The sequence below is a fragment of the Chenopodium quinoa genome, unplaced genomic scaffold (genome assembly GCF_001683475.1).
Source record: "Chenopodium quinoa cultivar QQ74 unplaced genomic scaffold, ASM168347v1, whole genome shotgun sequence".
NCBI lineage: Eukaryota > Viridiplantae > Streptophyta > Magnoliopsida > Caryophyllales > Amaranthaceae > Chenopodium > Chenopodium quinoa.
In genome coordinates this window covers 655,011-681,778 of record NW_018743197.1, presented here as the reverse complement: position 1 = coordinate 681,778, position 26,768 = coordinate 655,011, and the positions used below count along the sequence as shown (strand labels likewise).

At 37.9% G+C, this 26,768-nt stretch overlaps 1 long non-coding RNA gene across 3 annotated transcripts; it reads right to left on the bottom strand.

Annotated features, from left to right (window-relative positions):
* Positions 1 to 5,637: 5,637 nt before the first annotated feature.
* On the bottom strand, positions 5,638 to 19,307 carry LOC110733192. 3 transcript variants are annotated; one of them, XR_002513576.1, is made up of 4 exons: positions 18,894 to 19,306; positions 18,565 to 18,650; positions 7,830 to 8,469; positions 5,638 to 5,886 (listed from the first exon to the last, which is right to left on the bottom strand). It is a non-coding gene; the product is annotated as an uncharacterized LOC110733192 (long non-coding RNA). The 3 variants fall into 3 exon arrangements; XR_002513575.1 differs by lacking the exon at positions 5,638 to 5,886 and adding an exon at positions 5,980 to 6,442; XR_002513577.1 differs by lacking the exon at positions 5,638 to 5,886 and adding an exon at positions 7,240 to 7,748 and having other exon boundaries at positions 18,894 to 19,307.
* Between the last annotated feature and the right edge of the window lie 7,461 nt (positions 19,308 to 26,768).

Sequence of the window (26,768 nt, the reverse complement as noted above, 5' to 3'; positions counted from 1 at the left end):
TGGTATCGGCAATAAGATTTTGGGTCCCAATTGGGATACCGTTTTTCAGGCGGAGGGTCTTGACTGGGACCAATGGGGTGAATGAGACCTTGATCGTGAAGATAGTCAAAAGCTTCATTGTAAGTCATTCCTATTGGTGTGTATTCTTCAATGGTCCGTTTCGCCCGTGGCTTAGGAGCATTGAGTTTTTTATTAAATCCTTGGTGAGAATTTTGTTCAATAACCATCACACGATTTGCTAGTCCTTCTACCACATTCAAGAGCATGACACTGATTTCTTGTAATTTTCGAACGTCCTCTTTTAGACTTGACGAGTCTTCCCTGGTATTATCTAAGAAAATAATTTCATCCTCCTCAATCATGGCCACTTCATCAAGAGAGGTTATATAAGCTGTCTCGATCATGGGCTCACCTACAGGTGTGATAAGGAGTGAAGGATCGAAGGATGTTTGATCTTTTGTGATGGTTAGAATCTCGGAAGTTTTATTGTCATCAATCAGATCTTGAATAGCTTCTTTGAGTTTCCAACACACCTCAGTGTCGTGACCCTTTCCTTGGTGATATTTGCAGTACTTATTAGGATCCCACTTGGGTGGCCTGGCTTCTGGAACTGGATCCTTGATAGGTCCTATAGGCATGACTAGTCCTTTGTGGTGTAGCTTTTCGAAAGCTGTTTCATAACTCATGCCAAGTGGAGTGAACACTCTTTTCGACCTTTGGACTCGTGATTTAGAGGCGTTCGTAGCATGTACTTCATTAATGGGAGAGGAAGAAGAAGGATGGTCGTTCTTCTTTCCTCTCGCACTATTATCTTTCAGAAGGCCATCTTCAATGTCAATGCCTATATTATACACAGCCTTGAAGGTTTTTGATGAACATCCTTACAAAATCTTTTTCGGTAGGAACCTTAACCATATTAGCAGAAGTTTCCCTCCATTTGTTGAAGAAAGAAGTGAACCCTTCGTTTCCTTTTTGTTTTAACATCTCAAGTTGTCTGTGGTCTGTTTCGTCTTGGATGTTGCACTTATATCTATCTATGAAAGCATTTGTTATCAACTTCCACGTAGAGGTTTTCTCTTTGTCAAGGGAAAAGAACCATTGTTGATAAACAGTTTCAAGAGATAAAGAAAACAAGGAATGAAAGACTTTCCTATAAATCCCCTTAATGTTCATTATGGTTTCAAAGGCTCTTAAATGAAGATAAGGGTTATATGTTGCCTTGAATTTAGGGATGTCAGTGGCATTGAACTTATGCGGAAGAAGTTCCTTGTCCAGCGAGACCCCTTGTGAACTAATGCCTTGGAAGTTGTAGTCACTAGATAGCTTGCTCAAGCTTTCTTGCATAAGGTCCATTTGTTATTGCTTCACAAGGTCATTGATTTTGAGGGTTAAAGCCTTCAATGCCTCAGTCACGGTAGTCAATTGATTCCTAAGTTCGTTGACTTCTTCTTGAGTTGCCATTATCTTCTTAGCTTTCCTCTTTTGACGAATCAGTTTATCAAAAAGTTCAGACTTGAGCAAAGGTGTTGTCCTTGATTAATCGCCCTTCTCTCCTTGACCAAGTACTGTGGAAAGGGAAATTAGGGATATCGACTGTTAATTATTTGACTCAAACTCTATTCAACTTGCAAAGATGGAAGAGGGTAGGAAGAATGAAGGTTTTGATGTGAAGAAAGATGATGTAGATGGAGAGACATGAAGAAATTAGAAATAGAATGTACCCCCAACTCAAGTGACGGAAAGAACCGCCTCATGCATGAACCTAAGGCATGGTCATGGTGACATATACTCAAAGTGTGTGCTAAGACTAGTGAGTGTAGGTGACATGTTAAGACTCTTGTGTAAGACCATGTGGCTAGACTATGTGACTATACTCAATTAAGGACTTAACGAGGTATTATTATTAATAAAAATAATCGAGTTGATTAGCAAACTGTTTAATTAGACACAAAGTGATGACTCGAGCAACATACCAAACTGTAGCCAAAAGGACAGGACTGGCGCCGCACTGTGCAGTGTAGCGCCAGACGACAAAGCTATCGCCAGGCGCTACACTCCACAGAGTGGCGCTGCAGTCCAAATTGCGGCGCCATTGCTGGAACGTTAATCTGGAACTACTTTCCGTATTATTACTCTACAGGGTATGCCTAAAGTCTTACTAAGTCAACTCTGATTAAATTATTAGACTTTGATTACTCAAATTAATTAATTAATTAATTAATTAGGCAAAGTTCTTTTAGTCATTAATCAGTTTATTTAGTCTTAACACAAGTCAAACAAACGGTTAGGAAAAAACACATAGAGTATGCACAACAAATAATGCACAATTAGTCAAGTAGGCACAATATGATGCAATGAGTTTGCAACCTAACCATGGCTCTAGTTCTCTAAAGTTCGGGATATGGGTTGGTCAAAGAGGGTCCATGGTAAATTGTCCATATGCACCGCGCAGAAGTCTTACCTCAAAGGGTTGGCGCGAGTGGATGGGACACCGCAAGTTGAAAAGAAACTCGCTTCCATTGTTTGGTGAATTCCACATTCTCGGATGTACCTTTTATTGCACAGAGCGTTCAATCAAGTAGACGGAGCATGAATTCCTAAAGGGCTATGTACATATGTAGAACACATATGGGTTTAAAAAAAAGTGAGAAAAACTCAATCAAGAAGTAGGATCGAGCAAACAGTGCTAAAAACTGGTCAAAATTAGAACGCATATTTCTGGCTCGGTATTGGAAGAACTTGGCGCCAGCGAACAGAGGCCGGCGCCAAGATTTGGCTTCGGCGCCTGGCGACAGAAGATGTCACTTGGCGCCAGAGTCAAATCATCGGCGCTAGACTTTGTTTTCTGACGCTAGTTCCTACATGCCTCAGCAGCTTTCTATGCTCGACAAAATTTTCTAGTTTCGCGCAACATTATTTCGGTCCTAGTTGTGAAAGATAATCCTCAAATTTCCTACGTGTAAAATCTCCTATTTTTTAACTCATTACGGATGGTCTTTCCAATGAGATCTTGTTAAGCATATGACAATAATGTTAATCAAAATTACGCACATGAAATATTTAGAACTTTTCGAGTCTCATCCACTCATTCTAAATCATTGCCAAAATAAATTTTAGGAATTAAAATAGAAATCCTCCCCAGTGGAGTCGCCAAAAACTGTAGGGAATATTTCAAGCATTACACCTATCTTGAACCCCACTGTGATCATACACTTAAGTACGGTGGCGTCCAAAGGGAAAGAAGATAGAGAAAAAGAGTCGCCAACAAGTTTTAGGAACTTGTAAACCGTTCACGAGGTGAAAGTTACACCCTTTAACGATCCAGGAGATCGTCAACTCCAATAGGTCTGGAACCATGACTGGTAGTTTAGGGATGAAGGTAAAAATCCAACCTAAAAGAGATTGAACCTGCCCTAATAATAGGCCTCTACTTTATTCTGATCGTATTCATGTGCGCTTTCTGACTAACATGCAATCAATAGGTTTACCCTAAACCTGTTTATCTATGTTGGTTGAATATTAATGCACAAACAAAACTATTATTGACGATCACTTGAATTATAATCATATTTACCCTAAACAAGATTATTATTTATCTTATTAAGCGTGATTACAAGTACCAATTTCCTTTAAACATTCTTAAAAGGTGTGATCAAGCAATAACAATAAATAAAATCAAGAAACATAATCATCATAAACAATAATATAAAAATAATCATAATAATAATAATTAAAATAATCATGATCATCATGTTAAAGCATTATAATAGCAAGATCCTAGGCATGATACTAACAAGATTAATAACAAACCCTAGCATGTCACCAAACAATAAAAATCAAAACTTTAACCCTAACATGATACTAACATGCTATTAGGAAAGAAAAGAGGAAGCATCGTAGGAATCATAATAAGCATATTCAATATTAGAAATTATAGTTATTACCCTAAACATAGTACTAGGTATCATTGTTGTCATTCAAAATATCAAGCATCCTAACATGATACTAGGAATCATAATAACAACCTAGACATGATTTCCATATCATAATATCAATAAAATCAATTAAAGCACTTACTTGGATGCCTCGTACCTCTTTCTAATAAAAAAATACACACGTTAGTAACTTCAAGGAAAATAATAAACAACAAACAATTAAATTAAACAATTGAAATAGAGATTTGGGACCAAACCCTCAAAAATTAAAACCTTTCACGTTTAGGGCGAAGGTAATTTCGAACTGGGCTAGGTGTGTTTAGATCTTGTGAATGCGGAATTTTGTGTGCAAAAGGCTAGTTTAGAAAAGAGAGAGAGAGAGAATAAGCTTTAGCTTAGAGAGAGAAAAGAATTACAGAGTTGTTGATGATTTTCGAAAACGGAGGTTTTAGGAGGCTATTTATAGAGAAAATCAGTCGGATGGATAACAAAACGAATCAGAGTTTCGAAGAGCATAAAACGAATTAGCGCCAAACGCCAGACATTAGCGCCAGGCGCTAATGCTGTTGTCAGGCACTAGAAACAGTTTTCATGCGTTTTCTTAATTTCGATAAAATTTAGCCGTACAAAAGGGCAAAATCGTATTTTCCTTAAAAACATTTCTTTTATTCTGATTAAAACTCTAAAAAGTAAACTAGAGTCAATTTATCGATGATAATTAAATTAGGAATTAAAAGAATCTTCTAGAAGAATCTGGAAGACTAAAATCAATTCTAATTGCATTAGGAATGATAAATCAATATTAGGCCCTCCTCTAGATCATTAAGCCGCACATAAATATTAAATCGGGCCCAGTTTAGTAATTTGGCCATAACTTCCTCATTATTCCTCGGAATTGGGCTTATAATATATCGTTGGAAAGCTCTTTTCAAGCCCGATCCAACTACACTATTATTGGACCCTTGCTATGGATCAAACCAAACTGGATTGTCTGTTTTCTTAAAATAGGTTTTCAATAACAGAGAGAAAGAAAAGAATTAAAAACTAACCGTAACACTAGACTTTCCACACTTTCACTTCATTAGATTATGATTCGACGTGAAAGATACTCATCACCGTGTTTGGTTTTGGGGAGACACAAATGGGTGTCTACAATATTAAATTAGCACATTGAATCAAACATTAAAGCTAATCCACATAATACTACAAAAAGCGTGTTTTTGGATGCTTTATAGGCCTTTTATCGACGCTAAAAATCGTCGAAAAATTATTTCTCGACGCTGCTAAAATGCGTCGAAAATACGTGAGTCGAAAATTTTCAGGGACATAAAAAAGCGTCGAGAATATCGATGCCTTTTTGTTTCCTAACTAATATACGAAGCGTCGCAAATTATGTATTTCGCGCATTATCCCAAATGTGTGTAGTTTTTTAGCGACGCTTTTACCTGTCTTCATACTCAAATTTAGCGACACTTTTTGTTGTCTTATGTTTATTCGTGTCAGCCTATGGTATGGTGGGAAACTCTTTGAAATTTGAAAATGTGCAAATATGTAGACATTAAAAAGCGTCGAGAATTTTTTTTAAGTTTTTTTTATTACCATCATACATACACTATAGTTATATAAATTTATCATAAATGAAATTAAATTAATAACATTAAAATAAAAATAAACAAATATTCTATATAACTAGATTAAAAAGAAAAAAATAATAATTAATCAATAATAATAAGAGTACGTATTTAATTACCAAATTTATAAAAGAAAACGTCAACACAATTATTAAAAAAAAGTCGCGTATTATAGTAGCTTGTCCCTAAATAAATACATCACTAATATAAGACTAAAAACCAAAATAGATAGATGATGGCCTTATAGACGATTTAGTCGCTTGTTGATGCTCAAGTGTCCCGGCCTATTCTCTTGTTGCTCCTACATTGCCTTTTCCAATCTTCACAAAAAAAAAAAAAAAAAAAAATACAAAGTATAAATTAGTACATTACACAATATAGGCTCAATATTCATAATCGATTTGAGACAAATATACGGACATTATACTTTAATCTCGGTCCAATTAATTATGTACAATGTACATATATAAATCTGTAAATTAAAAAACACAAAAGGGAGCACAATATATTAGATCATAGAGTTACTGATGGCAAAAGATAGCCACTCAGAGTACTTATGAAGTAATACAAATATACTGCAGTAGCTGACTGGTAGTTAGGAAATTTTCAGTAGTCTGAGGTTAGCAAAAGGAGCTACTGGATTAAAACGATCAACCGAAGACTAGGGAGCCATATCAGGTATTTTAGTAGCATAAATGTCAAAGCAGTCTGCTGGAGGGTAAGTAAAAGGGACACATTCTCCTGCTTTGAACTTTGTTCTTCCCATAAAAGCAAGCTTATCAGCTACAATAGTAATTTTAGTTAGTGCATCATAACAGCAGTATGTCTTCAAATGATCGTTTGGATCCTTGAGCATCTTAGTTAGTGCATCAACATCTGTAAATTAGGCCTCATAACATCAGTAATTTTATAAATAAGTAGTGGGAGTAATTTTATAAATGAGCAGCAGTAAGTGCAGACTACAGAGGATTAATTGTCCTCATAACAGTAAAAAATAGATCATACATTCGCCCATATTCGTTGAGTATTCCCCATGGAGTAATTCTTAAATTCCCCAGCTGTCTTAGCCCACAAAAATAGCTAATTAAGTAAACATTTTCTATTATAAACATCATCACTCAAAGTGGTTCTCCTAACATTTTCTATTATAAACACAAGCACCATAGATTCTCCATAAAAGCATTTTGCCACAATATCTTCTCTTTGGCCACCATAACCCACAAAACATGGACATTGATAGAACAACCTCCTAACTGAGTTACACCAGCTACTAAGAAGTTGGCAAAAAAATATAAACACATGGCAACAAGTACAGTAAAAAAAACAAACACACTTGTTTAGAGAAACGACTTACTTAAAAGAATGAAAAGCCCAATCTATAACAGATTGTACATATTTGCAAATAGCTAAAAAAGACTACACTCATCATTAACGGCCTTCCTGTTAGAAATCCCATTCTACATTGCACAAGTGGAATTGCAAAAACTATATTCATCTTGGTTTCTTCAAAAAAAAAAAAAAAATTTATTCATCTTGGTGAAAGACACTTATTTTCAGGAAGATTATAATAAAAATTACTCTCTGTCTCAGACCTAGCTTATTTGAGGAGGATAGGAAGTATAAATAAATAAAAGTCAGTGATAGAAGGATCCAAGGATGACAATTATTAAAAATTAAAATCTAATTGATAAGCTTCACTAAAAGAAAAACGTTAATTTAGAAATGACACATCCAAGGCAAATGCTAATTTACTACAAGGACAAAAAAACAAGTGTAAGCAAGAATTTATGATTCTGGCCAGAATCAAAAGACAGGCCATTTTAGTGAATAATAATTAGATATCCCTTACACTCCTATAATGCAAAGCCAATAATGCAAGCTCTACTCATGTACATTCGAGTGTTGCAGTAAGCAACAAATGGAAAGCCCCTTCTGTTGGTTTCTATAAGCTAAATTATGATGTTGCACGTTTTGCCAATGATTGCATGCCAATCTTTTTCCCCAACTGGGCAACGACTTTCCATCTTTGCAATCATACTAATGAATTTAACCAAAATATGTCCACCTTTCGTAATTTGCTGGCATAGATCAATGAATTCAACATAGTATTGGACGCCATTATTACTCCAAACGTCAATTGATAGAATTATACTACTTACTAATGTAGTATTACCATTGGCATCTGATTTAAATACAAAAAGTAAGGTAAAAGAAATAATCAGTTTAAAAAATTAAAGTACTAATTTAAATGGGAAATATTTACCTGTGGTTAGAACCTCCTCCTTGTCGTCAAAATCTATGTCTAGAGGCCAATCCGGAAGTGCTTTTGGTCATAAAGACTTAGATTGTTTTGGGATCTTTTCTTATTCTTTTCCACTTTTTTGTCGTTATTGATTAGTCTGTGGAGCTGTTGGTAAAGTTTTAACAGCACCAGTCTCAAGGTTCTGAATTCCTCGTCTCACAGGTTGCTCGAGAGGTTTATGAGAAGTAGAAAGGTAGTTCAATGATGAGTCTGGTCTACTTGATTGTGAAATATTAGGTGCGATATTAGGTGAGACTTTTTCTGGATATTTTTTCTGATAACCTGATGTAGCTGCTTCTTTGACTGAACTCGATGTTGAACCAGGAGGGTTTTTCGAAATGGATCCTAAACTATTAGGTGGTTGTTGATCAGATTTTGTAGTGGTAATGGGTGGAGAAAAAGGTCCCCATTTGTCATCCTTAAGTACCTCAGTCTGTGGTGACTTAGTAGCTTGTTTTTTAGTGGGTTATGAAACAACTTCAGTAGAAGATGAAGTATTGCATTAGTTGTAATTGGTGAATGTGCTAACAGTGGATCATGTGACTTAGATGTGGCAGCAAGTATTTCCCTTTCTCTCTTGCTTCCATAAGTCATCTTTTACCTAATAAAACCATAGTATAAGCTACATTAGTATATAAACACTTATATAAAGACAAGGCATAAACTGAAATACAAAACAAACCGATATAAAGATCTAAACTGAAATACAAAATAAACTGATATAAAGATCTAAACAGCAACACTTAGTTCAATTACAGTTCTGAACTTCAAATCTGCAACTCACTTCAGAATTAATTTTGGGTTCATCACAAACAGCAACATCACTTATTGTGAAATAGAAGAGTCATACAAGAAATAAATTTGACCAAAAAGACAAAATATGATGATACACACACACACACAAGCTCTGAAATATAATCACACACACAAGCATTTTGAATTTCACCTCTGATTTAAGTTCTGATGTTCAGAGCTGCAATTCAGAACTGAATTCCACAACTGATTTTCAGTTCTGAAGATCAGCTTTGAATTTAGTTCGGAAGATCATCTTTGAATTCAGTTCTTGAATTTAGCAATGAATTTAGTTCGGAATTCAGCTCTGAAGTCAGTTCGGAATTAAGTTCTGAAATTCAGTTCTTGAATTCAGATCTGAATTTAGTTCTGGATTTCAGTTATGATTTCGGCTCTAAATTCAGTTCTGGTATTTAAATCTGAATTAAATTCTATATTTCAGTTCTTATTCGACCAATAAGAAACCAAGACGATAATACTACTTAGTACCATAAAATAAGAAATTAAGTAAACAAAATGCAAAATTTGATGAATTAGAATAACTAAATGAAATATAAAAATACACACCCATCCAAATTTATGAACTCAAATCTATAATAAATTGTAAAAGTCGTAAACAAATTATTCAAGTATATCAAACAAGTCCCTAGGCTTAGTTTTCACAACATGACACCACCCTTTTTGTATCTCATCCTTAATATAAACAACTTGTTTTGCTTGAGATGAGAAAACAAATGGATCATCACGCAAAAATCGACCAATGTGCATCAACTTTGAGAAAATGATACGAACACTTCCATTCGGATTTGTTTTGATACCCCTACGGATATCGACCCAATCACAACGAAACAATACAACCTTATAAGAACCATAATAATCTAATTCCAAAATTTCTTTGAGTTTTCCATAATATTCGTGACCCTCTGCTTCCACCATGATTCCTGAATTCTGAGTTATTCGAAATCGCTCACGATCCACAATATCAAAATTGTAACCATTGATAATAACACTATTCATCCTTTTCCCGTGGTTACTCAAGCCACCGGCTAAGGCTTTTCTTAACTTTCCTTCTATCGTGCTATTATCTAAATTATGGACCTATAATTCGAGAATAATAAAGTTAGAATCAGAAAGTTGTATATGAAATAAAAGACCCAAATTGTAAAAGCATATGACCTGGCTTTGCAACCAATCTACAAATTCATCAATTATCCACTATTTTTAATAGATTCATTAGCTTGACTTCCTCCAACGTCATTCTCTTGCCTTTTTAGTTTTAGGAACTCACTATCGAAATTGTAAATTTTATGTTAGTAAAAAAGTATATATTGGACGCTTTAACTAAACACATAATGCTACTTACTTGAGCACCGGGGTCAGTTCATCAGAATGAAGTAAAACATAGCGATGAGCTTGCTTTAAACTTCTATCATCCAAACAAACATTTTCTTTCTTTCCAACAACACGACCACCAGAGTTATACAAATAGTTGTCAATGTTTGATACACCATCCTCATTCCTTCTAGGTCTATTGAACATAGTTTCAACACTTTCTAAATATCTCAAACAAAATGCAATTGTCTCCCACAAAAGGTAACCTTCCGCTATAGATCCTTCAGGTTGCGCTTTATTGCTCACATGAGGTTTTAAAAAGGCAAAGTACCTTGAATTATAGTAACAATTTTGTATGTGAATGTGAAAGAATAAGGAAAATTGTTATTTAAAAATTAAATAATACAAATAAAAAAATTAATAATAATAATAATAATAATAATAATAATAATAATAATAATAATAATAATAGGTACCTTTTAAAAGGATACATCCATCTATAATGAACCGGTCCGCCTAGGCTGACCTCTTCCACTAAATGAATTAGTAGATGAACCATGATTGTAAAATATATTGGTAAAAATTCTTTTTAAAACTTGCAAAGAGTCAAAACGAGATTTGATTGAATGGTATCTAATTCTCTTGTATCTATAGCAGTTGAACATATCTTTTTAAAAAAGTCAGACAGCTCCTCAAGCAAGTCAATAACTTTTGTGGCATTCAACGCCCTTAAAGCAACCGGGAGGATATCTTTCATGAGAATATGATGGCCATGACTTTTCATATTAATAAGTTTCCGTTGCTTTAGATTCACACATCTTTGCATATTAGATCCATATCCATCAAGAACTTTCATCTTTTTCAAGACTTTCAAAAATCGTTCTTTCTCCTCGTTAGACATGGTGTATGCAGCCGGTGGGATGTAACCTGGGATGTAACCTTGAGGGTTGATCCCTAGATGAGGTTTTATATTCAAATTCTTTAGGGCTTCTCTGCCACTCTCATTATCCCTACTATTATCCATATCTAAAAGAGTTCCTAATAAAATATCAGACACATTCTTTTCAATGTGCATAACATCTAAATTATGTCTAAGAGGATTATGCTCCCAATACTCTAATTCAAAAAATGTACTTTTCTTTTTCCAAAGAACATCATCACCATCGGGATCGCAATCATCATCAAGTTTATTAGCAGCTTTTTTTCCCTCTTTTTATTAGGAACTTTTTTTTGTCTTCCCATATACATACTTTACCCCTTCTTGTTGCTTCAAAACTTTGGTCCCGCTGGTACGAATTGAAGCAATACCATATTCTTCTTTCCCATCAAACAAATTATCTTGTGAACGATATGGGTGATCAATAGGCAACCATTTTCGATACCCAAGGTAGATAATTTTGCCACCAAATCTAGCTGAATAAGTAGAATGAGTGCAAGAAGGACAAGCTTTGTAGCCATTCATACTCTAACCTGACAACATAGCATAAGCAGGAAAGTCATTAATAGTAGAGTGTAGGGCTGCTCACAGTTTGAAGTTGCTTCCACTATAAGAATCAAAAGCATCAACACCTTCCCACAATAATTTCAATTCATAGATTAGTGGTTGCAAGTACACATCAATATCCATACCGGGACCAAATTTACCAGGAATAATTATAGAAAGAATAGAGGATGATGGTTTCATGCAAATCCATTATAGTAAATTATAAGGAAGGAGGACCACCGACTATGGATTAAAACCATCACTCGCTAGGCCTAATCTAACACCGCGAGGATCAACGACAAACTCTGTATATTTTTCATCAAATTTTTTCCAGGCCTCTCCATCAATAGGGTGTCGTAGAATCTTATCATCCTTACGATTAAAGTACCATCTCATGTCCTCTGCAGTTTTAGATGACATGTATAGCCTCTTTAATCTAGGGATAAGGGGAAAGTACCGCATTACTTTAGCTGCCTCGCCTTTCTTACATGATTCTTTTCCTTTTTCTTTTACATCACCCTCCTTTCCTTTCACACTTTTCCACCTTGATGTATGGAATGTATGACACTCACTTTTATTTGCAAATTCGCCCCAATATAACATGCAATTATTTGGACATGCATGTATTTTCTCATATCCTAACCCTAAATCATTTATTATCTTCATGCCTTCATAATAGAACGATGGAAACTCCTTAACAATGGGAAATGCATTAATTAGAAGTTCAAGTAATTTATTAAATGACTCTACAGACCAATGGAACATATACTTTAGGTGAAACAAATGCAATAGAAATGAAAGTTTCAAAAAGTAGTACACCCCTCGTACAAGTTGATTTGGGTATTTTTATACCCGGCCAGGTGGCCCAATCGGAAGCCGCCACGTGTCATTAGAAGGGGTGCCATATGGACCTTTGAGATGGTGACACGTGGTAGACAGGCATTCCCCTGTTCTGAGATGATTGATGATCCATCATGGACCATTAAGAGGGCGACACGTGTCACCCTAAGAGATGCCCAAAGGCCTTTTAGGCTCAGTGACACGCGTCACTCAGGCATTGCTTATGGAATGACGGGACCATGCTTAAGTGTATGATCACAGTGGGGCTCAAGTGTGGGATGCTTGAAATATTCCCATGAGGAACACTTATGGATAACTGATTGAATTGCATGAACATAAAAATAAGCTAGCCTAACCCAAAACCACAGCATTAAGGTCCAATCAACTAAGCCCAATAATAATTAGGCTTAAGCCAAAGCTTAAACCTTAAAAATGATGGATTTAGAGGCGCCTAGGTTAAAATTAATGTTGTCGCAAATAAATTCGCGAGCATCTCAATGAGTCACGCAGGTCTGGCATGCGCAACGCACTAGGTTGCGTGCAACGCCCAGTGCAACTGCTAGTGATGCGCTTGCGGAAGTTCAGAATTTAATAAAAATATGAAATCGAATCTTACCATAATATCGTGCGAAAGACAAACAGTCGCGCTGCCTGAGCAGCGCAACTAATTCACTTTGCGCTGGGCTGCCCTATTCAGATGCGCGCGACACCTAATGCACTAGAATGTTCAAAACCCTAATCGTACCCATTCCCTATAAATAGGGGCTTAATACGAGGCACAAAAAGATAGAATTTAACCTAAAACGCTGGCAGAAATCTTGTGAACTTGTGTGCTACCAAACCCTCTTGTCTTAAGCACTAACCCCCTTTAATATTTGTTACCACGGTGGAGGTTCTCGAACAAGAAGAAGTCCATAAGTGTTCTAAACGAAAACCTAGTAAAGAGAAGTGGTAAATTCCCGAGCACTTAGATCAATCACCTTTATTTTTATTGTTTAAAATAACTTTAATTAATTAATTAGTGTTGATTGATCACTTTAAACAGATTTCTAATTAATCAATTCCACATAGTATCTTGCGTTAAATAAGAATAAAATTGAATAATTAATTGTTTAGTGATCTCTTAAGCCAAGGCGAATCTTGTTTATTTTGTTCTTCTCACGTATTTGAATTAAATAAAGAATAACGACTTTGAAATGTAATTCCTACGTGATCAATACGTGTAAATAAAATCAACTAACTAAGTTTTAGGTATCACGTTGCATATATTGTTTGGTAATGAAATTGTGAAAAAGGAAGAGCTAGTAGAGGTTGTAACTAGGGCTAGAATAGCGATTCCGCCCTAAAAGGAACGTTATTTTAGTACCCTCGCTCCCGAACTCTTTTCTGGTAAATGTAGACCAATTTGGGAATGGGTAAACATACGATTCGTGCTAATTATCCCTTGAACTCTACTTGGGAGAAAGTCATGAATAAGGTTTATGAGTGTTCCTAAAACTCATTGGTGACTCCTAGTTTTTTACAAAAAAAGGTGATGAGAGTATCATTTCTAATTCAAGGTCTCCCAAAAAATCAAGAGTTCAAATCCTAATACATCCTAACAAGTGTAAAGTCCTAGGCTTTTAAAGGGCCATGGGCATCTAAGGAGAATGATCCCCTACGATGGGAACACCCTCCTTACAGTAGCGACTCCATTGGGGACTTAGAGGTTACAAGATTACACTACTATAATTCAGTCAAATTGCGACCGTTTTTCTACGACCGTCATTAAAACGGTCTCAAAATTAGAAATCTGCGACCGATTTAAAGACAGTCGCAATTTTACGACCGTTTTTAAGGCGGTCGTAATTTTGCGACTGTTTTTTACTTATTAAATATCATAATGGTATTTGAATAATTTCTTTATAAAAAATAAACCATAAGGAAAATAATTCAAAATAAAAAAATAAAAAATTGCGACCGCCTCTGAAACGCTCGCAGATTTCTAATTTTGCGACCGTTTTAGCAGTCGTAATTGTTTTTTTATTAATTTTTAAAATTAAGGTATAAAAGGAATTCCAACTTCCAACTCACACTAACCCTAATTTTTTTACACAGCCTCTCTTCCTTTATTTTCTTTATCTCCTCTTTTTTTTTTCTCTTCTTTCTCAAGTTCCTCCTCTCTCTAATTCATTCTCCTCTTTCACTCTCATCTCCTATTTTCTGACTTTCATTGCCGAAAAATCAAACAAAGCAAACTACTCGTGAATTCTCTCTCTCCTCCACCCTACTCATCACCACACACACGCACTCCTAAAATAAATCCTGAAAAATGCCTCTATGATTTCGAATCTGTACTAAATTGGAGGAATTTTTTTTATTTGTAACCTTATTTTCTTCTCTTTTCTCACGCTCTTCACCTCCCTCTGTACTAAATTGGAGAAAAAAATGAATTTGGTGTTCATGGTCAAATTCGACCATAAAAATTCCAGATCTGGAGTTTTTGTGGTCGAATTTAATCATATAACCCCAAAGAGGAAGAAGTGGAAGACGTATTAGGAACGGTATGGTGTTTTTTTTCCAAAAATTTTATTTGTTTGTATTTATTTTCATTTTTGTTCCAAATTTGTTTGAGTTTTTAAATTGTTCGAATTTCATTTATTTTGGGTGTGATTTTGATTTTGAGTTTTCGTTTGTTTTGTTCGATTTTTAAGGATGGGTTAAGGTGGTGTTGTTGATTTTGTTTTCGAATTTACTTGTTAATATTCTTTGAGGGTTTTCGTTGACTTTGTATTCCTTGGTTTTTGTTGATTTTGTTCGTATTGGTTTGATTTTTGTTCGAAATTTGTGTGATTTTTGTTTGTTATGGGTTTTATTTTTGTGGGTTTATTTTATTTTTGTTAGTTTTTTGTGGGTTTGTTTTTGTTCGATTTTATTCAAATTTTTGTTAGTTTTTATGTGTTTGATTATGTTCGAATTTTTTTTTGTTGATTTTGATTTAATTTTTGTTCAAATTCTGGTTCGATTTGTGTAATTTTTGTTCGAAACTTTGCGGGTAATTTTTGTTTGTTTTTTTGTGAGTTTAGTCTTTTGATAAATCTAAACGTTTTTTTTTGGGTTAAAGAAGGGTGGTGGTGGTGGTGGTGGGTAAAGGTGGTTAAAAGCTGGCGAGGGTGGTGATTGGTGGTGTTTTAGGGTGGGCAATGGTGGTGGGGTAGGCTGTGAAGTACAGGAAGTTCAGATTTGGGTGGAGTTGGGTTGGGTGTGAGAAGTGGTTGTGAACAGTAGGGGTGGGTGTGTATTTTCTTTCTTTTCTGTTTTTTTTTGTTAACTTTTAGGACGGCCAAAAGCGGTCACTAATTTCCAAAATTGTGACCGCTTCTTTTACCAATCGCAATTATTCATATTTACGACCGTTTCCTTGCGGTCGTTGAAAATAATAAAAACGGTCGCAATAAATCTGTTACCGTCACACAGTCGTAATAATTTTTTGCGATCAAGTAAATAACGACCACCCCTTTACGACCGTTGACGGTCGCAATTACAAACTGCAACCATTTTTTCTATTTTCTGCGATCGTTAGAGGCGGTCACAAAAACATTAATTTTTAGTAGTGTTAGTTAGAGAGCGAGACTCGAACGCATAATATCTTCCTTTTTCACAATAGTAAAAATCAAACAAGCAACATTGCATCATGCATAATCATAGCACACTTTAACCTTTAGGGATTGGCTCATTGACTAGGGGTTGCCAGCACTAGGCTTCTATCTCGAAATCAATAACAATCATCCCACCCATATCGCCAACAAAATGTTGGGAGGGCTATGTCATGAGTCAACACGTTGAGTGATTGGATTGTGCATTGTTCCTTAAGACATGGTACCTTTGGACACCCAAGATTATGACCTTAGAGTGACATTGCGTGAACCTTGAATTATTGTATGCTTATAAGATTAACATGACTGTTTGTGATGTGTTAAGATAGCTTTTTTCTTTTTTATTTTTAGTTTGGTTTAGGTTCCCAATTACGAAGTTGTCTATTCATAATTTTGAGTCATATTCAAAGGGTAACATAAAAAAAATTGAAAAAAAGAGTTAAAAATCCAAAAAAAAAAAAAAAACCGCTCGCATTTTTTTATAAAAAAGTTGAAAGAGCAGGTTGCGTACGCAACTCATTGAGTTACGCGACCACAACCAGCACAAGAGATTAAGATGCACGCGCCTTCCGCACGCATCCTAGTTACTTGCGTGCGCCTACTGTTACGAGTCTTTTTGATTTTGCGAGAAACAAATTGGCTCGTTCAAACAATATCTTCATTGAAGAATTGTTTAAAGGTGATGTTATCCGTTCGAATATATCTTGCATTCTTTCCTCTTCTTTTGTCTCCTAAACAAGCGTATTGATTTACTTATCCTTTCGTACGTCTTTTAGGGTCGGTTTTCAAGCATGGGAACAAAGTCTCCCGGGCGCTCGCATTCTACGTTTACCATAAAACAATCCACCCCTTTCAAACCACCTTCCTTGTACAACAAGTTCTAGTCCAACAACGATGTCAACCATAGAGCAACTTCAAGAAGAGATTGCTCGCTTGAGAGAGGAAAAGGCTCAAGTGGCCAAGGAGAGAAGAATTAAGAAACTTGAAAAAACTGAAAAGAAAAATGCCGAAGCTTTAGCCTTGCAACAAAAGATGGAACAATTATCCATCAAAGAAAAGTCGTTGGAGAAGCTTGTTCTTCGTTCTACAATGGGGCACAAGTACTTAAACGCAGAAAGGTTTGCTCCTCTATAGGCCGGACTCACTTTACCAAAAAAGTTCGTAGCTACGGACTTGCTAATATTCATGGTGACCAATTATCCACATAACCATTCAATGTGTTTTACTGGCACTATCCACTATGGCTTTAAAGGGAGTTGATCCTAAGCTTTATGCTTTGACTTCCCCTTTATCTCTAGACCCAACCGTGAGAGAGTGGTGTAGGAGTTTATAGCTACTATGCAGCGAAAAATCATGAATCATATTTAATCAAGCACCTAATCTCAAGATCGCATGCATAACACACAAGACACATAATCATACCTTTAAAGCATGAATTCCATGTAGCAATTGATTGACAAATCAAGGAGAGATTAGAGCCCCAAGCGTTGCTCCTCTACTTAGTCCTCGAGCTTTGAACGAGCCGTCCACCAATACTAGATTGGTCGAGTGAAAGAGGAAAACCGCGATCACCACCTTTAATGGACTAACCGACCACCACGATCCACCACCACCAAGAACCACCACACTAGCGTAAGGGAAGAGGAAAGAGCCATGAGAGAGAGGAGATTTTGAGAGGGCTAGGTCTCGTGTTTGCTAACTCGGGTTTTGATCATACTGATCTGTAACGCCCCGACCTCTAACTCACATATTAAGGTAATCTTAGCAGCGGAATTAACCTAATTTGGTCAAGACGTCACTGCCGTAACTCCTTCACGAGAGTTACAAGGCAACATTCATACCTAATAACCTTAGTTTATATAATAAAGAAATCTACCCAATACAGAAATTAATCCTACTTTAATAATAAAATATCTTATTTTCATATAAACTTACTAAAGTCTTACTTGCTAATTATTAAATCATCTTAAAACTATAAATAACTAGTGAGCTTCTTAAATCCTTGCCACTATGTGTTCCCTTTGTTCCAGCAGTACCAAAAACAGAAAAACATAAAAACGGTGAGCCGAAGACTCAATAACATACTACTCTAGCAGCCTAACATCATTTTAATTCATTTTAGTTAATAAATCAGGGAGAGTAATAAACCACCATTTCAATAAGCCTTCATTCATAACCTTTTTAATAAAATCATTATAATCATTATACATTTAACAGAGGTAAGACGTATCCTACTAACAAGGGGAGCCAGTTCTCCATAATAGTAATGGGCCAGTGCCCTTAGTGGAGCTATTACTCAATCATATCAGATATATTTACATTTTCTTATAAATTAATAGAAATCAAGAAATTCCAGTCATTCAGAATGCTTTTGTAAAATAGTAAAATATCTTTATAAAATATTTACAGTGTACCATAAAACTCATCATTACAATATTCTTTTGATTTCTCATAAAATCATATATTTCAGGGAAAGATTTCAGACAAATCATAGTTATAATCCCGCAAATCATAAAATATATCAAAGACATAAATCACGTTCAGTTCAATCGTAACATCATACTTTAATAAACACATTTTGAAGGGAATAGCAGATAGTAGCAATAGTCATTACCTCAGTCTGATAACCTTCTTGTTAGCCTTTATTCTCTTGTTAGCCTTTATTCTATCGTTCTCATTGAGCTCCGAGGTATGATTCCTCTTAAAAAATATAAATTATTGCATGAGTTGGGAAAATGATTAAAACTATATACTATTTAATTATTTTAGTATGAAAACAACATAAATAGTCAAATACTCATTTTATTAGAAATGGGTAAATATATTAGTACGTAAGTACATATATGATACTATGATCATTTTAAAAGAAAAACAAATACTACTATATTTTATAATCAATAAGGAATGTTAAGGATTATTAATCCTAAAAAATAGTAGACTTACATGGGCTTACACAAAAATAAGGGGCTTGGCAAGATGGCAATCAAGCACGAAGCTATAAAATGAGGGAGGAGAAGGTTGGAGGCAGCCGTTAACTTGGTCGCCTAGAGCAAAGGACGGTAGAGGTGGTTGCGGTAGGGGTTATGGCGTTTTATATTTATAGAGTAGTATGGTTGCTAGAACATGAATGAATGAAAAGGATAAAGATCAAGCTTTGCTAGAGATAATCATGGATTTTAGGCAACAAATGGCAAGGAAGCAAAATTCCACTAAAGCTACTTCTTGCTTAACCGTGAAGGATAGGAACCACTGCACATGAAGAGGCAATTTTTGTCTACTTTTATTTCTTAACCGTGAAGGAGTTGGATAAGCTCAAGGTTAAGCTAAGCTTATTTAATCAAATTCGATTGGTTGGCAAAATTGAGCAACAAGTAATAGAACAAACAAAACTTAATTTGGCATTCAATACTTAATCGTGAAGAAAGAGAGCTAAATGGAAGAGGTGGGGACGTGGGGTTTGTCTCTTATGATAAGCAAGGGTATTTTGGTCATTTCACTCTCCCGTATAAAATATAGATTTTGATGCAAATCTCTAAATATTTGACCAAATATAAAAATATCATTTTACCCGCAATAAATTTTAGAATAAATTACTTTTCTTTGAAAAATTTGCTTCCGGAATAATATAATCTTAAATAAAAGTTAAGACTAAAACATTCTTACTAGTCAAAATAGAGATTAAAACTTAATCAAGCTTATAATATAGATTAGAGTATAATAAATCATGTTTTAAAATCTCGGGTATTACATGATCATTGAATTCTTGTTACATGCAAACCCTAGGCACCTAGTCTATTTATAATCATATTATAATTAGACTAGGGTTAGGAAGCCCAAAACTCTCTTATCCTACTCCATATGGCTAGCCATACTAGGGATGAGGCCCATCATGGGCCTCGTCTTCTGGTGCCCGATCTAGACCCTTTGTGTGACCTTATTGGATCCGTCCAATTGGGCTTTGGGCTATTTTACTAGCCCAAAGATCGTTAGTACCTCTAGCTATGATAAAACGACAACCCAAATGTCCGAACTTAATTATCTCCATAATTTGACCCATTTATATATCTAGTACGTAATTGCACACGACGAAGACATAAATCCTTCAATCTCTCACTTTTCTGAGACAAGCGAGCAGTATTCTATTTCCTTAAGTCAATATGTGTCGGTTTGATGATATGATTGCATCACATGTAGAGATCATATTAATCTACAAATCGTTTCTTAAAATCTGAGTTAGAATTACAAAACCAAATGATTACTAAGTAATGCATTTGAACGTGACCACATATTTTCTGAATTATCCCTCTTCAAGCAGCCATGACACATTTCCTAATTTAATAGGTAGACTAAATCCAATCTTGTGGCAACAAGGCTCCCACTCAACTTTTGAAATAATCATCAGGAAGCACCCTTTATAATCTCCAGTTAGGGGTAGACGTTTGAGTGTACCACAGTCACAACATCCATTGAATGAAAGCAATGTTCCACTCATATCAAAGGAATCCACTAATATATCCGGAAACTCTATACTTGAATGAACTTCAAAGCAGGTCATTAGTTCGATCCTGCATCATTCATGCATATCCAAGTGATTGACCAAGCATCACTATGCCCCTATAGCCCATGAAGTAGAGACCTATTATTAGAGCGAGTTCTTTCTTTTTTAGATTGGATTTGTACCCTCATCCCCGAACACCAATCATGGTACCAGACCTATTAGAGTTAACGATCTCCTGGATCGTTAAAGGGTGTAACCTTCACCTTGTGAACGGTTTAAAAGTTCCTAAAACTTGTTGGCGACTCTTTTGCTCTAGATTCCTTCCCTTTGGATGCCACCATGCTTAAGTGTATGATCACAGTGAGGTTCAAATTTTGGGTAACGCTTGAAATATTACCTACAATTTAACTTTCCTTTAATTCAAAAAGATTTGTTTGAATGTGTTTGTCTTTCATTTTATGCAATTAGCTTTGTTGAATGCATTTGACTTTCATTCGATTAAAAAATCTTTGTTTAATGTGTTTGACTTTCATTTGATTCAAAAAGCTTTGTTTGAATGTTTTTAACTTTCATTTGATTTAATTTCCTTTGTTAGAATGTATTTGACTTTCCTTTGATTCTGAAATATTTATTTAAATGTGTTTGACTTTCTTTTGATTCAATTAGCTTCGTTGAATGCATTTGATTTTTATTCGATTCAAAAAGATTTGTTTGAATGTGTTTGATTTTCATTTGATTCAAAAAGCTTTGTTTGAATGTATTTTACTTTCATTAGATTCAAAAAGCTTTGTGATTAAAGGATTTTGCTCCCACCAATCGGAATGCGCCAAGTGGACCAATCAGGTCCTGCCAAGTGTCTCCTAGTTGGAACTGTCAGGACTTGCCACGTGGCACGCGCTTATTCGTCCACCTTGGACCTGTTATGTCACGACATGTGGCATACTCCATGCCTAATGGAGAACCCGGCCACCCAGGCCCAACTTCCGAGGGAAGCCCAATCAGCCCTAGGTTTACCTAAACCTAGGATGGACACGTTTCCCAAGGTTATAAATACCTCCCTTAATCCTCATTAAGGGGACACGCGAAAAACATTACGGAACACACTAATAACCGGCTGATCTCGCTAACAAAGCAGATTACCTACATTAAACACTCTCACCTAGAGAGACCTTATTACTCTAATTTCCGTATTAATTACTCCTTAATCAGGTACTAACTTGACCGTTGGAGGCGGAGCTCACAGGAGTCTCCGTTATTTTGCAGGTACAGGCGTCCGGTTCCAGTCTCGGAATTGTAACTCTCCCGCAGGACATCAGAAAACCCCGAAACATTTGGCGCCGTCTGTGGGGAGAGTACTTCAGAGATGGCATCCAAGTCTGTACCGACTCCTGAAGAGAGGCGTCCCCTAGACGACCCTCAAGTTCAGTCGGACCATGACACCGAAAGTGAATTTGAAGTTGAAACTCATACAGCTTCAGACGGGACCCTAAGAACCCGACGTACCCGTCATACCGAAAGGAGGGAACGGGAGCATCTTCAAACAGGAAGCGAGCTAGCAGGCGCACCGCCTGTTCGGCAACAGCCGACTGATGGATCTGCTCCCATCACAAGGAACAAACTCATGATCTTCATGAGGGACTTCAAGGGAGAGATTCAAGAGTTGATCAACAAGAAGTCGACTGCTCCAGTCAAGGAGCAGTCGGCCAAGAAACCCTCCACTTCACTGAAGAGGAAACCAGTTCAAGGGCGAGAGGCGACTCCTCATCCTAAATCTAGGAAGCGGGAGCCACCAGCCCTTGATTTCACAAAATTCCGTTATCCTACAGGAAATAGGAAACCGGTTCGTCATATTCAGGCGGACGGGTCGAAGCAAACATTCACAGATGCTCGGCTACTGCTAGAGCAGAAGAAGAGTGACCGATTGTCAGAGTCGGCTTCTACTTCAAACTTTCAAGACAGTTTGCGAAATGTCTCGATGAGGCATACTCAGTCGTACCATGAGAGTCAGTCAGGCGGCACCTCCCGTCAGTCCGGCTTTCATAGTGCCCAGGCGGTACCAAACTTACCATTTGTGCCGCAACAACAGTATTTTATGCAGCCACCTCCATTTGGTGGACCTACAGCAAAAAACGTCCAACCTATGGACTGGCAGCTACGGTTGCTTGACTTGGTGAACAGCCGTCGGCCTTCTCCAAGGAAATTACTGAAGCCGCTCAGCCGGCCAAAGTGAAAAATGTACTAGTAGGCGCCTATGACGGCACTACTAACCCAAAAGACCATCTGATGGCATTCACCAACCTGATGTACCTTCAAGGGTTGGATGATCCCACCTGGTGCAAGTGTTTCCCAGCGACTCTCAAAGGAATCGCACAGCGATGGTTCGACAACCTGCCGACTGGTTGTGTAAATAGCTTCAGGACGCTTGCTTACTTATTTGCCTCCAACTTCGCCATGAACATCCCTGCGAAGAAAACGACCCTTGATTTGGGAACAATTCAGCAGGGCGAGAAGGAGGGGCTTCGTTCTTTCATCAGGCGGTTTAACCTGATGAGAATACAGATTCAAGGGTTACCGGATGAGGTAGCTTATACCGACTCTTCAAGAGGCCTTGATTGAAGCAGAAGCCTATATACAGGCGACTGATCTTTGTACGATAAAACAGTCGGACGGGAAAAGGTTCGACAAAAGAGAAGGACGACAGAAACAGTCGTCAAACAAAGATGAGAAAAGAAAAGAGGTCTGGGCGGCTGATTCCTCTAAACAGCCGGCCCAGAAAAAGAAAAAAGAATTCAAACCATACTCCCCAATGTATGCGTTTAACAAGGATAACCAGTTTATCCTAAAAGAAATCAAGGGACGGATCTCAATTGAGAAGCCGGTCCCCATGAAGGGTTCTGCAAACAACCGGAACCAAGATAAAATCTGTGCTTATCATGATGACGTTGGTCATCACACCAATGACTGCATCAGTCTTATGCGGTACCTAGACCGCCTGGCTGAGCAAGGTGATCTTGACACTTATGTCAAGAAATCTACGCGGAACACTTCCTCAAAAAAGCTGTCGGCCAAAAATAATCAACAGGCCGACAGCTCCGATACAAATGATGCAGTCGTCTACACCATTGCAGGCGGCTTCTCAGGAGGCGGCCCCACTATTAGGGGCAACAAAGATAATATAAGGCGGTTATATGTAAATTCCGTTCACCAAGAACGGCCGTCCAAATATACATTTCCTGAGATTGTCATCACTGAAGAGGATCTAGGAGGGGTAAGGGGGCCGCATGATGACCCTCTCGTTATTGAATGTAAAGTGGCCAACCAGAGAGTTGGCCGAATCCTCATAGATACCGGGAGCTCCTCAGATCTCATCAGCAGCAAATGTCTGTCGAAACTGAAATATCAGACTAACTGCATACATCCGGCCTCCCACCCTTTAGTGGGGTTTGGAGGAGGAGTCGTCCACCCACTGGGACGAGTAGATTTACCCATTCGCCTGGGCGAAAAAGGGGAAGGACGACACATGGTAGTCCGGTTCCTAGTAGTAGAGGAACTCTCGGCCTACAACATGATTCTGGGTCGACCAACCCTGAATAATTCCAAGGCTGTTATAATCCCGTCTCTTATGTTGCTCAAGTTTGAGAGGGATAATGGAACAGTCGGCTCCCTAAGGGGAGATCAGAGGATGGCCCGAGAGTGCTATCTCTCGGATGTCAAGCCCACTATTATGGCCACTGGGTCAAGTGGTGACAAAACAGACCTTGACAATGTCAAGAAGAGTGCGCCTGTTCAAGAAGCAGGCGGCAAAAAGAGAAAGGCGTCCCAGACAGAGTCCGCAAGAAAAGCAAGAAAATAGCAATCATTGGCAGAGGAGCGGCCGGATGAGTTCCGCCCTCATCCGGCTGGTGAGCATGCGGACCTGATCTTAGACGACTCACGTCCTGACCGAACAGTCAAAGTTGGGACGACTGCTCTGAGAAACCTTGGTGACGACTTTCACAACCTATTGAAAGAATACAAGGACATCTTTGCATTTGAAGTCAATGAAATGCCAGGCATTAGTCCTGATCTGGCGGTACATAAACTCGTCGTGGATCCGAAAAAGAAGCCGGTACGGACAAAGAAGCGGAACCATGGCGAAGAAAGAAGTCAGGCGGCAGCCGCCGAAGTTAAAAAATTACTTGATGCAGGGTTCATTCGGCAATGTTACTTCCCAGACTGGGTTGCAAATGTGGTGCTTGTTAAAAAGCCGAATGGCACCTGGCGAATGTGTGTAGACTACACAGACTTAAACAAGGCGTGCCCCAAAGACAGTTACCCTCTGCCTAAAATTGATAACCTGGTCGACTCAACAGCCGGCCATGCCTTGATGAGTTTCATGGACGCCTATTCTGGTTTCCATCAAATTCCCTTATGGAAGAAAGATCAGGAGAAGACGGCCTTCGTCACTGATCAGGGGTTATACTGTTACACGGTCATGCCGTTTGGTCTTAAGAATGCCCCGGCTACCTTCCAACGAATGATAAACACTGTGTTCTTTGATCAGATTGGGAGAAACGTCGAGGCATATATTGATGATATGATTGTCAAGACTAAACTTCAGAAAGATCATCTGTCGGACCTCCGAGAAACTTTCGCCACACTCAGGCGGCACCATGTCATGCTCAATCCCAAGAAATGTGTATTTGGAGTTGAGTATGGGAAATTTCTCGGATTCCTTATCAATCAGAGAGGAATAGAAGCGAACCCTGAGAAGGTGTAGGCGGTCATTGACATGCAGTCGCCTCGTTTGGGTGATCAAGGAATTGCAAACTACTTTGCATCTGTCGGCCGTCCATAAGCAAACGGCCAGGTAGAAGCCTTTAATAAAATCATCTCAGATGGTCTCAAGAAAAAGATTGAACGAATAGGCGGCCTATGGGCGGATGAACTACCACATGTTCTCTGGGCCATTAGGACGACTGAAAAAGGGGCGACTGGAGAAACTCCATTCCTCCTAACTTACGGTGCGGAAGCTGTTCTTCCAATAGAACACTACGAGCCGACTCTTTGAGTGATGCTATATGACGAAGAGGCAAACTGGGAAGCCTTGCGCCTGGCATTAGACTCACTTCCTGAAAAGAGGGGCAATGCTGTCTTGCGCCATGAGATCTATCGCCTGAGAATGACTAGATCATACAACAAAAAAGTACACAGGCGTCCACTCAAAGTAGGGGACTTTGTACTTAGAAAAATGGAAGCAGTTGGTAGGGCTAATGAGTCTGGCAAACTAACTCCCAACTGGGAAGGACCCTACCGAATCTATGAGGAAGTCAGGGACGGTACCTACCGTCTGGAAACACTAGACGGACAACCGTTGCCTCGAACTTGGAATGTAGATAATCTTAAGAAATATTTCTTTTGAATGATGTAAATAGTCAAGAGCTACTTAATAAAAGTGCACTTACTATTCAAATTTGTACTAAGAGGGGCACGCCTACTAACAAATAGTCGGATACTCTCCATATTTAATTTTTATTACTTACGAGGGGCATGCCGTCTGTACCTTTACAGTCGGCTACTCTCCATTGAGTTTTTCACTCTATCTTCAGAGAGGCATGCCGTCTGTACCTTTACAGTCGGCTACTCTCCATTGAGTATTTTACTCACAATAGGGGCATGTCGTCTGGGCATATAGTCGGCTATTCTCCATAAGAAGATGGCCGACTGGTTCCAAACACATAGCCACCCCCCTAATACTTAGCTAAAAAGATTAGGGCCTGGCCGACCCTGTGCCTAACAGGCGGCTACCCTCCTTTTACTTAGCACCTACGTTCACCAAGAACTTACCAAGGCCACAGGCCGAATGATCAGACCAGGCGCCAAGCCAACTGATCAAATCTACAAAACTAATACGACCTGTCCCAACATCATAGCAGGCGTCCGACGGCATCCCTCCGGATGAAATTCGTCGCAGAGAGCAACTCCCTTTTGGGTGGAACATTGTTCTATAAACTAATTACACGGCACCTATACGACTGTCCCCAAGGGCAACCACGTAGCCGTTTTTGAGACAAGGATAACTCTATCACTAACCAAACCAGTGGTAGCAGTTGACATCTGAGTCAGATGACCGCCTGTATTACTTGGGATAAATGCAGGGGGTACCTATTGAGTTAATAGCCAACAAACATTGGCGAATCAAGGGGTCTAGCCGGCCTACGCCGCCTGGTACCTCTACTTCTCAAGCAAGAGTGACGGCGACTGAGTAACTCCAACGTTAACTCATAGTCACTCCCTCAAATTTGGTATGGAACCTAAAAGGTTTGAGTAGACCGCTTGTT